The following is a 13,446-nucleotide window of genomic DNA, read 5'->3' as shown; positions in this document are numbered from 1 at the left end:
GCACACTGGAAGGTAGTCTACTTGCAATCCATCAGCCCAACACTTAGGCCAACTTTTTAGCTGACAGCTTAAGGGGGAGGAGTAGGGAATTACTGGGCTGCCTGCAAGATGCTCAGATAAGCCACTTGCTTCTCTGGGATATTTAATGTGAAATGTTGATTGATTTCAATTCTCACAATTTGATATATATTCCTGGTATCAGTAACCTTTCTCCTCACCCCTCTGCTTTGACATGCACAGCAATGGGGATGCCCCTGGGGAGCCGGCATTCTATGGGGAGATGTGCAAGGCCCAAAATGAATTATAGGTCTTCTGGCTGGAATACTGCATGTCCTCCTCCATCCCTAAATTGTGACCAGAAGGAAGCCTTTTTAGTCAGCAGCACCCCTTTGAGAGGCAACACTGCAGAAGCTCAGCTGGGAGACGTACAAGTCTTCTACATCCATTGCCCATTGAGGTATCTATGGCCTCTAGGCAGGGCAAGAAAATCTATTGGAACCTCTCTGGACATCCAGTGCTCAGTTGGGGGTGGAGTATGCAAGAGCTGGGTGGCACCCTGATCCTTTGCAGCTTTTGAAATGTTAGGGAAAGCACCCAGCAACCCACTACCTTCTCCGAAACTCACCAGTCAGTTAGAACAGCATCAAGCCTTTCAGATAGCAGCAATAATCAGGAGTGCTCAGCTAGGGAAAAGAGGATTTTGGCTCCTTCAGCTACAGCTTTGGAAATAATGGGAGGGGGAACTCCTAGCTTCTCTGAAGCACACCACCTACTCGTGAGATACTAGCTCTTTCAGATCCATAGCAGCTATAGCTAGGCCAAGGAAGCAACAGGGCTGGGTGACTCTTCTCTGAGCTGATGGAAGAAGTTCCCAGCATCCTCATAGCTTTTCTGTAGCTAACCTCTGACCTGGGATAAATGCAAGCTACTTAGACTAGTGCAGAGGTTGAGGGAGCAGCTGGTGTCTTTCTGAAGCTCAGTGCTGAGCTCAGGAAGAGTGGGATGACTTCTGCTCAGCTATGCCTTTGGGAACAATCATGGGGTAAGCTCCTGGGATCTCAGAAGCTCAGTGCTCAGCTGAGAAGCACACAAGCCATTCAGATCTACAGGAGCTATACCTGAAGCAGGGGAGCAACTCTCTACAATGGCCAGTAGTCAGCTGGGGGAAGGTTTGGCAGCCTGTTGGGCTGCAGATTTACAAAGGCTAGGAGTAACTGCTGGGCGCCTTCCACTCTCCTCCCTCTTTTTCTCCAAAGCTGGGATAAGGAAGCTTTCAAGTGTTGCGCTCCAACCAACACACCACTAGAAAGACTGGAGGAATGCTAGGGATCTCAACCTTCCTTAAAATCAAGCACTTGGCTTGGAGAGCTGTGTGGCTCCGGGCTTAGGTAAGACAGAGATTGCAGAGAGAGCACCTGGGCCTCCCTACAGCCTGCAACTTTACTGGCAGGTGTGCAAGATCTGAGCTCAATAGTAGCTTTCAGTAAACTTCTAAGGTAGCAACCAGCTTCTGCTCCTCCCCGCCAATAGTGTAAGCAGGAATATGTGCTGTCCCTTCCATTCAGCCCAGTGAAGAGTACTAGGCTCTCTTGTTTCTCTGAAGCAGTGTGCTTCACCCCTAGACCCCAGATAGCGACTCTCTGGGGTTTCAGCCCAGGAATATATTCCAACCTTACCTTGAGGTTCTGTGAGTTAAACATGAGGTTTCCTGTGTGCAGAGCAAATGTTCCATCACTGACCTGTGCTATCCCTGCTCTACCACTGAGCTACCCCTGTACCCCAATGTACAACTGCTGCTGGGTTTCTTAAGTGCTTTTCAGCTGAGCAACTTGCAAGCCCCCTAGCTAATTGGGAGTCCTGGGAGGGACCACTGGAAGATGCTTCACCACTGAACTATGGACCTTCCTGAAAGGGCTAGGAGAGCAATGTGGGTCTCTGAAAGCCAGTGCTCCCCTTGAAGAATGGTGTGATAGTGCTCGCTTCGGCAGCACATATACTAAAATTGGAATGATACAGGCGCAAGGATGGAAGACTGGTGTGATAGTCACCCAACTACAGATCAGGTTCAGAAATGGTAGGGGCTTCAAATTAACTCTGCCAGCTAAGGAGCAGCTTTAGGAAAACCTAGGGGCAAGCCACTGCCTTTCTTTACCCTTGTGGAAGGCCAGCATAGAGCAGGTAGGTATGTCATAGAATTGTAGAGTTGGAAAGGTCATTGAGTTATTTATATGCTTGCCTTATGTCCAGTTTCCAAGAGATCTCACTAGCCTCCCCAAACACTCCAGACTTCTCCATTTAGCTGAGAAGTATGAGAATGCTGATGAGCAACCAACACTCACCTAAAGGGTTTTAAGATAATATCTACCCTTGCTTTCTGCAAACCTCTAGGTGGTTGGGTTTGCACAACAGCACCAGCGCCTCTCATGTGAGTGTTATCTTTTGGAAGACTGGTGGGAGCCGCTGGTCTCAGCTGACTCCTTTCTGGTGTTGTAGACTCAAGTGTAAGTGATGCAGTTCTCAGAAAGCTGTGGAGATCTCTCTAGTGCAGTGATGGCCAAACTTGGCCCTCCAGCTGTTTTTGGACTACAACTCCCATCATCCCTAGCTAACAGGACCAGTGGTCAAGGATGATGGGAATTGTAGCCCCAAAACAGCTGGAGGCCACTGCTCTAGTGTGTCTGAAAGCAGCTGCTCAACACACTGAGAGCTTGATGGTGGGGGACAACTTGCAGGTGTGTGAGGCACCCATAAAACTGCACTACTAACATGCAAAGCCATAATAATAATAATAATAATAATAATAATAATAATAATAATAATAATACAGCTTGGGACTCTTAAATACTGTGTCCCAAGCTGTTTAGGACTTTGCATGCTAGTAATGCAACTTTATGGGTGCCTCACACAGTAATGACCATTTGAGATCTATGATCAGCAGGGAAGGCCTGTTAATGGCACTGCTGTGGGTGCTGCCTAGTTGGCACTGGCAGGGCCTTCTCGATGGTGGTTCCCTATTTGTAGAATGCCCTCCCTGGTGAATTGCATCTGTCTCCCTCATTCAGGAGGGATTTAAAAATACTGTTGTTCATCCCCACATTTGATGGTTGAAAGACATTGTCCTTGACAACCCTGAAATTATTAGCTCTGAGGATTGTGCATATCTATTGTACACTATACATTTAAAGCATATGGCTTTCCCTCCCTCCACCTGCAAAACCCTGAAAATGTAGTTTACCACTCACAGGACTACAGCTCTCAGCTGGAATTGTAGTTCTGCATGCGGTAAACAAAGGTTTCCAATGTTATTTGAGGGAAGCCCTGTGCTTTAAATATATGGTGTTGCTGTGACTCATGTTTAAATGTTTTTATATGTTTTTAGTGTTTTAATTAATTTATATCTTTTTGCTACTGTTGTTCCACTGGGATGAAAGGGATGAGGCAGAAATTTAACATATAAGTAAATGAATACAGTGGTACCTCTGGTTACGTACTTAATTCTGAAGCAAAGTTCTTAACCCGAGGTATTATTTCTGGGTTAGCGGAGTCTGTAACCTGAAGCGTATGTAACCTGAAGCGTATGTAACCCGAGGTACCACTGTACCCACTAAACAGTTCGCCAACTGACAACCCACCACAGAGAAATCTAATAGGGAGCTGGGCATTTTCTGGTACCTGACACCCATCTGTGAGGGAGATTAATAGCTTCAGGAAGGCCAGTGGGAGCAACTGGTCTTGTCCCAGCCTCCCTTAAGCTTGGCAAGAAACACATAAGCCTTCAGCACCAATTCTGGAAAAGCTGTGAGGCATCTAAGCTCTCCTCACTCAGTACCCTTGTGGAATCAGCACTTAGCTAGGAGGTGAACCAGTCTCAAGTCCCTTCTTTGTGAAGGCTCCTGCACAAGTGCTGTATATCTCTCTCTGTGTATATATGTTTTGAAGGGGAAGATATTCTGCGACTTCTGTGACTGCCAGAGTTCGAGGCCTTGTATTGTTATTCGGATGACCACATTCACACTATACAGTTGAAGCGTTCCAATACCACTCTAAACAGTCATGGCTTCCCCCAAAGAATTCTGGGGGCTGTAGTTTGTTGTTAAGGGTGCTGAGAGGCAAAAGGAGGCCCCCATTCACCTCAAAGTGTTATCGCTGCCAAAGTTCCCTTTTGAGAGGGGCTGGTTGTTAAACCACTCCAGAAATTATACTTCTGGGAGGGGGCTAGCGGTCTCCTAACATCTCTCCGCACCATTGACAAACTATACCTCCCAGGATTCTTTAGGAGAAGCCATGACTGGCATGGTGTAAGAATATGGTACATATTTCAAATAGCAATAGATGCTTAGTGATTGGTTGTGGGGTGTGAGAGAGAATTTCTTTGAAAATTTGTTAGAGTTAGATAAATTTATTCCGATTGGGCTGGATGATAGCAGATGCTGATTGGCCAGAGGTTATAGAGTGGTGAGTTAATTGTCAGTTAGGAAACATGAAGCATAGGCAAACTTGGCCCTCTAGATGTTTTTTGCCTACAACACCCATGATCCCTAGCTAACAGGACCAGTGGTCAAGGATGATGGGAATTGTAGTCCCAAAACATCTGGAGGGCCGAGATTACCTATGCCTGGGAAAGTTGTTGGGATGTGACAGCTGAGATGGGGAAAAGGGAGTTGAAGAGAGACATGTGAGGAAGAGACGAAAGTACAGCTGAGGCCTGAATATTCATACCCACTGTTTTATTAACGCTTGTCTGGTGAAGATCAGTAGAATGGATCCAATGGTTGAGATGGGGCTTGTCCTGTGTCTAGAAATCATAAGTTCTACTTTCTGAGTATGGGTCCTATAGTTTATCCCTGCCAAATCTCCCAAGAAAACTTGTTCGCCCCTGAATCAGAACAATCCACAGAAAAACTGATTGATGTTTGTTCTAATTCAGTGATAAATAACTGTGGTTTTTTTTCCCTGGAGATAGTGATGGGACAAGTGGAAGTGTCGATGAAGAAGCCATCCTGTGTAAAGGTCTTATCAAAATAAGGTTGAAGAAGTGGGTGTTTTTTAAGTTGGCTAAACTGTCCAACCTGTCAGAAATGCAACCACAGAATCTTGGGCGGTCAGAGGTAGAATGCGCCCAAGGACCTGGCCTAGATTTATGTATTTTATTTTATTTAACAAAAATTATATACTGCTTGATTGTAGGAAAACCTCAAAGCAGCTTACAATAAATATTAAAGTTATAAATAAAAGCAGTTAAAACAATTTTAAACATTGAGAGATAATTAAAATAGCTCAGCTCAGATAAGCAATCCCAGCTAAAAATGAAGCATCTTCCCCCAAATAACCTATTATTATTATTATTATTATTATTATTATTATTATTATTATTATTTGTTTCCTCAGCTTGCCAATCTGCCCCGCATGTCTTTCCTCTCATTCCATCTTCTGGGAGTATCTCCAACAATGAAAACATCACTATTGGCTGCTTGGCCCAGGATTTCCTGCCTGGCTCACTCACTTTCTCCTGGGATAACGATGAAGACGAGGCAATCGAGTTTACGGAATTTCCTTCTTTCTTCAACTCCCGTGGGACTTTCACTGCAAGCTCCAAGGCAGTTGTCCCTGCCGCAGCTTGGAAGCATTTTAATCCATTCTACTGCAAGGCTGCTCACTCTCTTGGAAACAGAACAGAAGAAATTGTCCGTCCGAGTAAGTGAATTTATTTGACTTGTTGTCTACAAAAAAACCAAGATTTCCCAGCAGCCAACAGCAGCTCAAACCAGGAGATTAGCATAAAGGAGTCAGAAAGTGCTAGGGAACTCTTAAAAGACCAAATGCTTGATTTCTGCATGGTCTTTTATGGGAAGTGACCTCTTGTGATAATCTTGCGATATATCTTCCATTCAATAACTAGCTAGGGTTCCCTTATGTCTGGATTTCCCTGTTGCATCAGCAGTATTTGTGTGTGTGTGTGTTCTTTTTTGCCCTTCCAAATATTGCAACCCTATAACTAGCTAGTTCCCAAAGGACCACATACCTGTCTGTATTCTTAACACACTGAATAATTACCTAAGTTCAGAACTAATGCTTTTCTGCATAGGGTGAAGATTAATTTATGTAAAAGAGGGAAAGCGTTTCAAATCCGTTTGAAACCTGGCCCCTAATCCAAGATATAGGTGAATAGGATACGATTGCCTTGTAGCATGGGAAATGAACTAGTCATGTGCTCTTACACTGTCATTCATTCTGAGAGTGAGCCTTCACTCTGTGGGATGAAGCCATTGAAATGGATTGGGAAATGCTTGTCTAGACGCACAACCTTCTAGAAGACAATCTCATGAGTCTTGTGAATGAGGGTTCCTCGATATACCTGGATCTGCAGTTCCCCTTGAGTTGCTGGATTCATCTGCAATAAATTTGTTTACCTTCTGCCACTTTCCTTCCTTCTGCAGTAGTGTGCCCAGACTCTCCGCCTAACATTATCATCAGCGCACCACTCCTAAAGGATTTTGCGGGGTCCCCCTTGAATGCCACCATCACCTGCACTGCTATAAATCTGCACACTCAGAAGACCACAATCCAGTGGCTGAGGGATGGAAAAGTTATTGAATCTGATGAGCCCACCACCATACGGATCTCAAAGCGCAGGTACAGCGTGAGGAGTGAGCTAACAATCACCAAGAACGACTGGGACAATGGCAAGAAGTTCTCCTGCAAAGTGTCCAATGAGAGATTCAGTGGGATAAAGAACATCAGCAGACCCCTTATTTGTGGCGGTAAGTTATTATATTCCATCAGAGCACCGGAAAGCCGATTGAAACATTCAAGACAACAGGGACATCTTTCATTTCTGCCATAAGGAAGGAGAGCTCAGTATATATGGTTGCATTCTGAACACGGGAGAAATATTAGCTTTGGGCTAAAACGGAGGTAAGATTTCATGAAAATCTACATATGCCAAAACGCTCAACAAGAGTTGAAAATCCTCTAGAAAGCAGAATTATAATAGGTAAGCAGATTTTACGGCAAGGTCTGAAGGCACTTAAGCACTATAGTCCGGCAATGTTATCCTTCAGCATATGCTAGGATACTGCTGAGATACGTAGATCCAACCTTGGCTTCAGTGTTATGTGACACCTCAGTCTATGTTATGGTACTCATGGTCCCCATACTTTCTGCTGATCCAATTCTGACATTATTTTTAGTGGGGGGAGGAATCAAATTTCCTTGTGATTCTTGATCACAAGGAATCTGATCCATTGAAGATTTCCTTCAATGGATTCATTGCAAATGAATGCCTTGTGCATTTGGGATTCTACCAAGAGCACAGTGTAGAATCATTGACTCTGGCAAATCAGTGGATCACCAAGGAAAGGAACTTGTGCAGCAACTAGCAAGGTCTCCCATCCAGAAGCCCTCACACACAAACCCCTTGAATATGGCACTATTGTGGGAAGGGAAATTATTCTGACTTGGACATAAGCAATGGAACTCTTTGAAGACATTGGATGTTTGAATCAAATATATGTTGAGGTTGTCATAAGTGTTGTCCTACTATGGATCTCAATGCTCTTCTTCTTAGGTCTTTCCATCCCTGTCACAGTTGAGACCATCCAACCTTCCTATGCTGATATTTACCAGACCAAGTCAGCCAAGCTGACCTGCAGAATTTCCAACATACCCGATGAGCAAGACCTTAAGGAGCTGAACATCACCTGGACAAGAGCATCCAATGACAAACCCCTGGATACTGCACTGGAAACGTACCATGATGAAGAAAACAGTGATCTGATATACGCAGATGCAGTAGCTACTGTGTGTGTCGACGAGTGGGAAAAAGGAGAAACTTTCAACTGCAAAATTATTCACCCAGATTTATTTCCTTCAATGGAAGTCAGGTCCCTGCGCAAGCCTCAAGGTAGGTGCCTATTTTACATCGGCTCAAAAAAAAAAAAAATTAAGCGACCCTCGGTGTCATTGATTTTAGCAGTTTCATTCTGTCTTCACAATCATTTAACACAAGCTATCCTAACATGGTGGTCTCCCCAGATGTTCTAGACTATAACTTCCAAAATCAGCAAATATGGGGCTTAGTGGCTGGGACTGATGAGCTTTGTGGTCCAAAACATCTGGAGGACACCAGTTTGCGGAAGAGGGATTTAACACGCATCTGAATCTAAGCAATCATTGTTGGAATTAATAAGCTATCCTTCCAATGCCTGCCCAGTGGACATGTACAGTATGGGCTTCTGTGTGCCTAAGGGCAACAAAAAGAAACATCAACTTAGCCCCCAGCATGCTGTCAAAAAATCCATATGACTTAATGGGTTATAAGTTATATGAGGCTGCTCTTAGAGTAGATGAAGCCCCTACTCCAGGGGTCAGCAAGGTTTACCTCTCCTGGGCTGGTTCACTCCCGCGGAGATCGCTCCGTCGGCCAGATCGCATCTGCGCAGACGAGATTTTCGGCATCTGCACATGCACAGACGTGATTTTCAGTGCAGCAGAAATGAGTCCCTGCTCCATGCTGCACCGGTTTAACACAGCACATGGGGGCTCGCCAAGCGGGCAGCTCGGTTTGGGGGCGACTCATGGGCCATTTAAATAACCCCTGTGGGCCCCTTGTGGCCCATGGGCTGCAGGTTGCTGACTCCTGCCCTATTCTCAGCCCACCTTAGCAATGAAGATATGAGTTTGTCCCCACTTACTTCATGGGACCATCTCTGTAAGCCATAGTCTCTCTGTCTCGCTTATGCTCTTCCACTCTTTTTACACACACAAAGCAGTGGACCATGCCACCACAGTCTTTAATAAAAATCCAGATATAGAAAGCCATTGCATCACATCTCTGATCTGGTCATCTTTGGTCATTGTCCATTTCACCTCCTAGAAGGCTTCTACCAATCTTCTCACATGTTTTTCTGACTCTCTCAAACCATACAAATGAGGTCATAGTTAAGAAAAGGAAAGGGGGGAAAGATGGTTAGCAATGTACTTAAAAAACAAAACCATGCATTTGATATTCTCTTCACACACACCCTCCTTTAACCTTCCAGATGGCAACCCCTCTGCTCCACATATCTACATCCTTCCTCCTCCTTCGGATCAGCTGGCTCTGCAGGAAACAGCCACCGTCACTTGTTTGATGAAAGATTTCTCCCCTCCTGAGTTCTTTGTCAAATGGCTGCGGAATGATGAGCCGGTGGATGCTTCCAAATACTTCACCAGCACAGCCACCCAGGAGTCCAAGGCACCCAAGCGGTATTATGCCTATAGCATGCTGAACGTCAACGCAGAAGAGTGGAATTCTGGAACTACTTACACTTGCATGGTGGGGCATGAGATGTTGCCCCTCCAGACGTCCCAGAAGACCATAGACAAGAATACGGGTAAACCAACCATTGTCAACGTCTCCCTCGTGCTCTCCGACACCGCCAGCACTTGCCAATAGCCATTGTTGCCAAGCCTCCTGCATATCTTTCACATCTCCCTAATTCTACCAGCATCTATTTTCCTTTTTTGTGTCTCCATTTGTTTAATTATTGGCCTTTTTGTGGGGGAAAAGAGGGGTGATGTGCCCTAAATGATGTAGAATTAACTGGCCACATCTTTCTGAAATAAAACAATAGTTTGAAATAAAGAAAGGAGACAAATCTGGATTGTTGTTGGAAATTCCGATAAAAGGATAAAAAAAATAATTTGATAGGATATAAAGCTTCCACTCTCAGCATTTTCTCAGCTATGATCTGGAATTTTCAAGGGATGATAAAAGCATTAGACATTAGACACCCAGTTAGACACCCAGCCCTCCCTTGTGTATAGCATTGCAAGTATCAGATTTGCCAACCTCACCATACCTTTCCCTTGCTAGCTCTTCGGCCTTTACTTTTATAGCTTTGTCTCCCATTACTTTCTCTTCTCCACAAACACAAACGTCACTGTAGTCTTTCTTCAAAATGATTAATTCCTCCATGTGGGACAGAGAATATCTGTTTTAGGTGTCTAGGACCACACATTTATTATTTCACTCCTAAGGATATAATGGTGCTGATGTTGTTGCTTAATTTAGAGCAATCCAAGGATGTTACAGTGTAAAATTCCCCTAAAGAACCAAAAGAAGCAGCTCAGGACCATGCAGAGAGTGTTTTATGACATGTCTTGTGTGTTGCTTTTAAAAGTGTGGTTGTAAAAGCAAATTGACATCTTTGATGGCTCTTCAGAGGGAACCCTACGTCCACGCTTTGCAGGTGCTTTGAAAAAGGGGCTTAACACCAACACAAAAACACCAATTTTGGCAACACTTTTTTAACTTAGTGGGGATTTCCCCCCCAAAAAAGTTAAAGGTAAATCCATTTTAAAGGAGGGATTATGGTAGCATTTCAATGCTAATGACATCGTGTGGAAGTAGCCAACAAATTGCACAGACAAGGAACAGCCTTCCCACTAGAACAGCTGGAAGTGCTCCTGTCTTTCTCACACAGCAATGACATTGCAAAAACATTTACATAAGCACACAAAAAAATTAATATAACATGATAGCAGAGTTCTTCTAATATCAACACACTGACGCACAAATAAATATTTATAAATATCATGCATAGAAAGCAGTCGTTTTCAGTTTCTGCAAGCACACACGGGTTTATCATTCTGCAACCCTGATCCATCTTATCTTTATTTTTGTATTGCATCTCAAAGCAAAGACTAAAGAAAATATTAAAACATGTGTGCATAAACAATCACAATTTAGGTGGACCTAGGACACTGGATGCTTCCATTTATGTTCACCACAGCACACATTTAACAAGTTCCAAATGCACAATATGATAATAGTGGCATTGATGCCATCAGAGAAGTTTCCCATGTGTCAGTGAATTGCATATTTGAGGTTTCTTTGCAAATGCTAGAGTATATACCTAAAAAAAAGGATCATCACTTTGTCCGTGATCATCTAAAACTTGAAAAAAGTAGCACTGCAATTTCCAAAAATCACTTTGTCCATTGTGATGAAAAGATCTAGAGCTTCATTAACATAGGAAGTAATCTAAACCTCTGCTAATACAAAGTAAAGAAAAATGTGATGGTTGCATTTGTTATGACTGACAATGGCTACTACCCACAATGGCTGGGCTCCACCTCTGCTATTGAAGGCAATATGTCTCTGAATACCAGTTGCACACCAATACTCTTTAATTCTCTCCCAAGGCACAGCAAGAGAGACACATAGGACAAAACTAAGCCAGTTGTTTCATTTCAGTTTGACAAAAGTGCAGTCATCGTCCTTCCCACTCAGAACCATTTCCCACTCCTTCTTGGAAATGGTGGATGTAGACAGCAGAGGAGTAACTGAGAAGCATCTCAGTCCACAGCAGATTGTGGAAGCTATGGAGAACACCTTGATAACTTCAGTCATTGTTTCTTGGTAATGAGTTGCAGCCCAATGCAATTTCTTTTGGGAACAGCCAGCAGATGGGTTCTATTGATGCTCAGCTTCCTTTCATATTTGGAGACAGGTTAAATTGGATAGTTAGTGCTCCTGGAGTGGGAACTGCCTTCTCCTGTAGCATGTGATTTGAGTAATTTGTTCTACTGACACCTTACTGCTCTAAACCCACCATCTGCCTCTGTTAAACAAAGGTTTAGATTGTGCACTTGTATTGCTGAGGATAAAATCTGAAAGGAATCTACAGGGGATAGGCGAGGCTAGTAACTGCACTCATGTTCACAAGATACAGCACACCAGTATAACGGAATGAGCTGAGTTCTGAATTTATAAATGTAAGTTCAACCTTCGCCAAAGTTACAAAGAATACTGTGGCTTTGGGCAAGCTACTTTATCCCTCATTCTATCTCATGTGCACTACTAGCAACAGTTGAGATACTCACTGGAAGGCAATTTGTAGGTTCCTAAGTGTTGCACAAAATGCTAAAACATTCAATCATTTTGGAAGGTGGAGAGCCATATTCTGTGGCAGACCATTGGTTGGAAAATTCCAAATGAAACCCATGTGTGATTCATAAGATAAACTCTCAAAAATGCACCTCAAGGCTGAGACATCTCTTCCCTCTGAAGAGTGCATTTCAATATTACTGTCCACTCACGGATCCTAAACACTGCAAAAAAAAAATTTTTAACAAAAATCAGTATGATAGGCTCTGCTTGCAACTTATAATACAGTACAATATCCAATGCTGTCAAGAAGACACAAAAATCATTTGGGCTGGGTGTTCAGTTATTGCAAAACTACTGAGGGCTCTATGTGGTTTAGAGAGCATCATTTGGAGAAAGGGCTCCTTGACTCCTTTCAGCAAGTAAGCTGTGCCATGCAGAACTCCTAAAAGTGCTATAGTTCCCTCAACATGAGCTCAGCTCATGTTGGATATAGGCCAAATCCGCACCATGTTGCCAGCACAACCAAAGGCAGAGACACTAAAGCATTTGCAACATCTGTGATTTTGCCCTTTGGTGCAGCATGTCACCGTTCCATCCCTTTGCTAAATCAACTCCTCTTTCACCTGCCTATCCCCGACTCCACACGCCACTTGGCATTGTCAAGATTGGATTTTGCCCAGTCTAAAGATGGAATTGTCTTGTTTCTCAGTGTGCCTCTTTCACATTCCTTTCCCAGTTCCCCACAAAAGTAACCTACTTTTCCCTCCTGTGTCACTTTGCTACACTGAGACCTCCCCATCTTTCTAAACTCCAGAAGAATCTGACCTGCATGTATTGTCCAAAGCTTACCTAGATGGGTTCATAGATGCTGACGACGATGAAGAGCTTGAAAGCCTGTCATCGATCCTTTCCACTTTCATCATTTTCTTCCTCGTGAGCCTTTTCTACAGTGTCACCGTGACTGTCATCAAGGTAAAATGCAACAGGGGGTTCTGAAGCAAGAGGCCTTTGATCATGCTTTGCAACTGAGGACCAATAGTAACTCACTTATAGCTGGTAGGGTAGGGTAAGAAACTACAATGGTTTTCAAGGGGGTGAGACCAAACTAAGGTTCAAGAAAATACGATTTAGTGGTACCTCAGTTTAAGAACAATCCTGTTTACGAACTCCGCAAAACTGGAAGTAGTGTTCCGGTTTGCGAACTTTACCTCGGTCTACAAACAGAAACTGAACAGTGGAAGGGCACTGGTGGTGGGAGGCCTCACCTCATTAGGGAAAGCGCACCTCAGTTTAAGAACAGATTTGGTTTAAGAACGGACTTCAGGAAAGGATTAAGTTCATAAACTAAGGTACCACTGTATTTTGCAAAGCGTTAGGGTTCTATAAGTCAAAGGACTATTATTCTTAGACAAGTAATGTGTGTATATCATGTAAACATAGGACTATTTTTCAGAAATGTAGATTAAACTCTCCCCCTCACTGTGTGGATATTTTATTTCAGCAATTTCATATAGACCCTCTGCAGATCTAACCATCTAACTGTGAGTGAGGTAGATGAGCCCTGCCAGTTC

General features: G+C 43.6%; 1 gene segment (V, D, J or C); it reads left to right on the top strand.

Moving 5' to 3' along the window:
* LOC310691390 (Ig mu chain C region-like) overlaps positions 1–13,446 on the top strand; it is an 81,400-nt gene that overhangs the window by 49,620 nt on the left and 18,334 nt on the right. Inside the window, exons 2-4 of the C gene segment in view lie at positions 5,389–5,694; positions 6,438–6,761; positions 7,568–7,903.

The sequence above is a fragment of the Podarcis liolepis genome (assembly GCF_965112155.1).
Source record: "Podarcis liolepis genome assembly, chromosome: 13".
NCBI lineage: Eukaryota > Metazoa > Chordata > Lepidosauria > Squamata > Lacertidae > Podarcis > Podarcis liolepis.
Note: the sequence above shows the minus strand (reverse complement) of the source record. Positions and strands in the feature narration are given on the sequence as shown.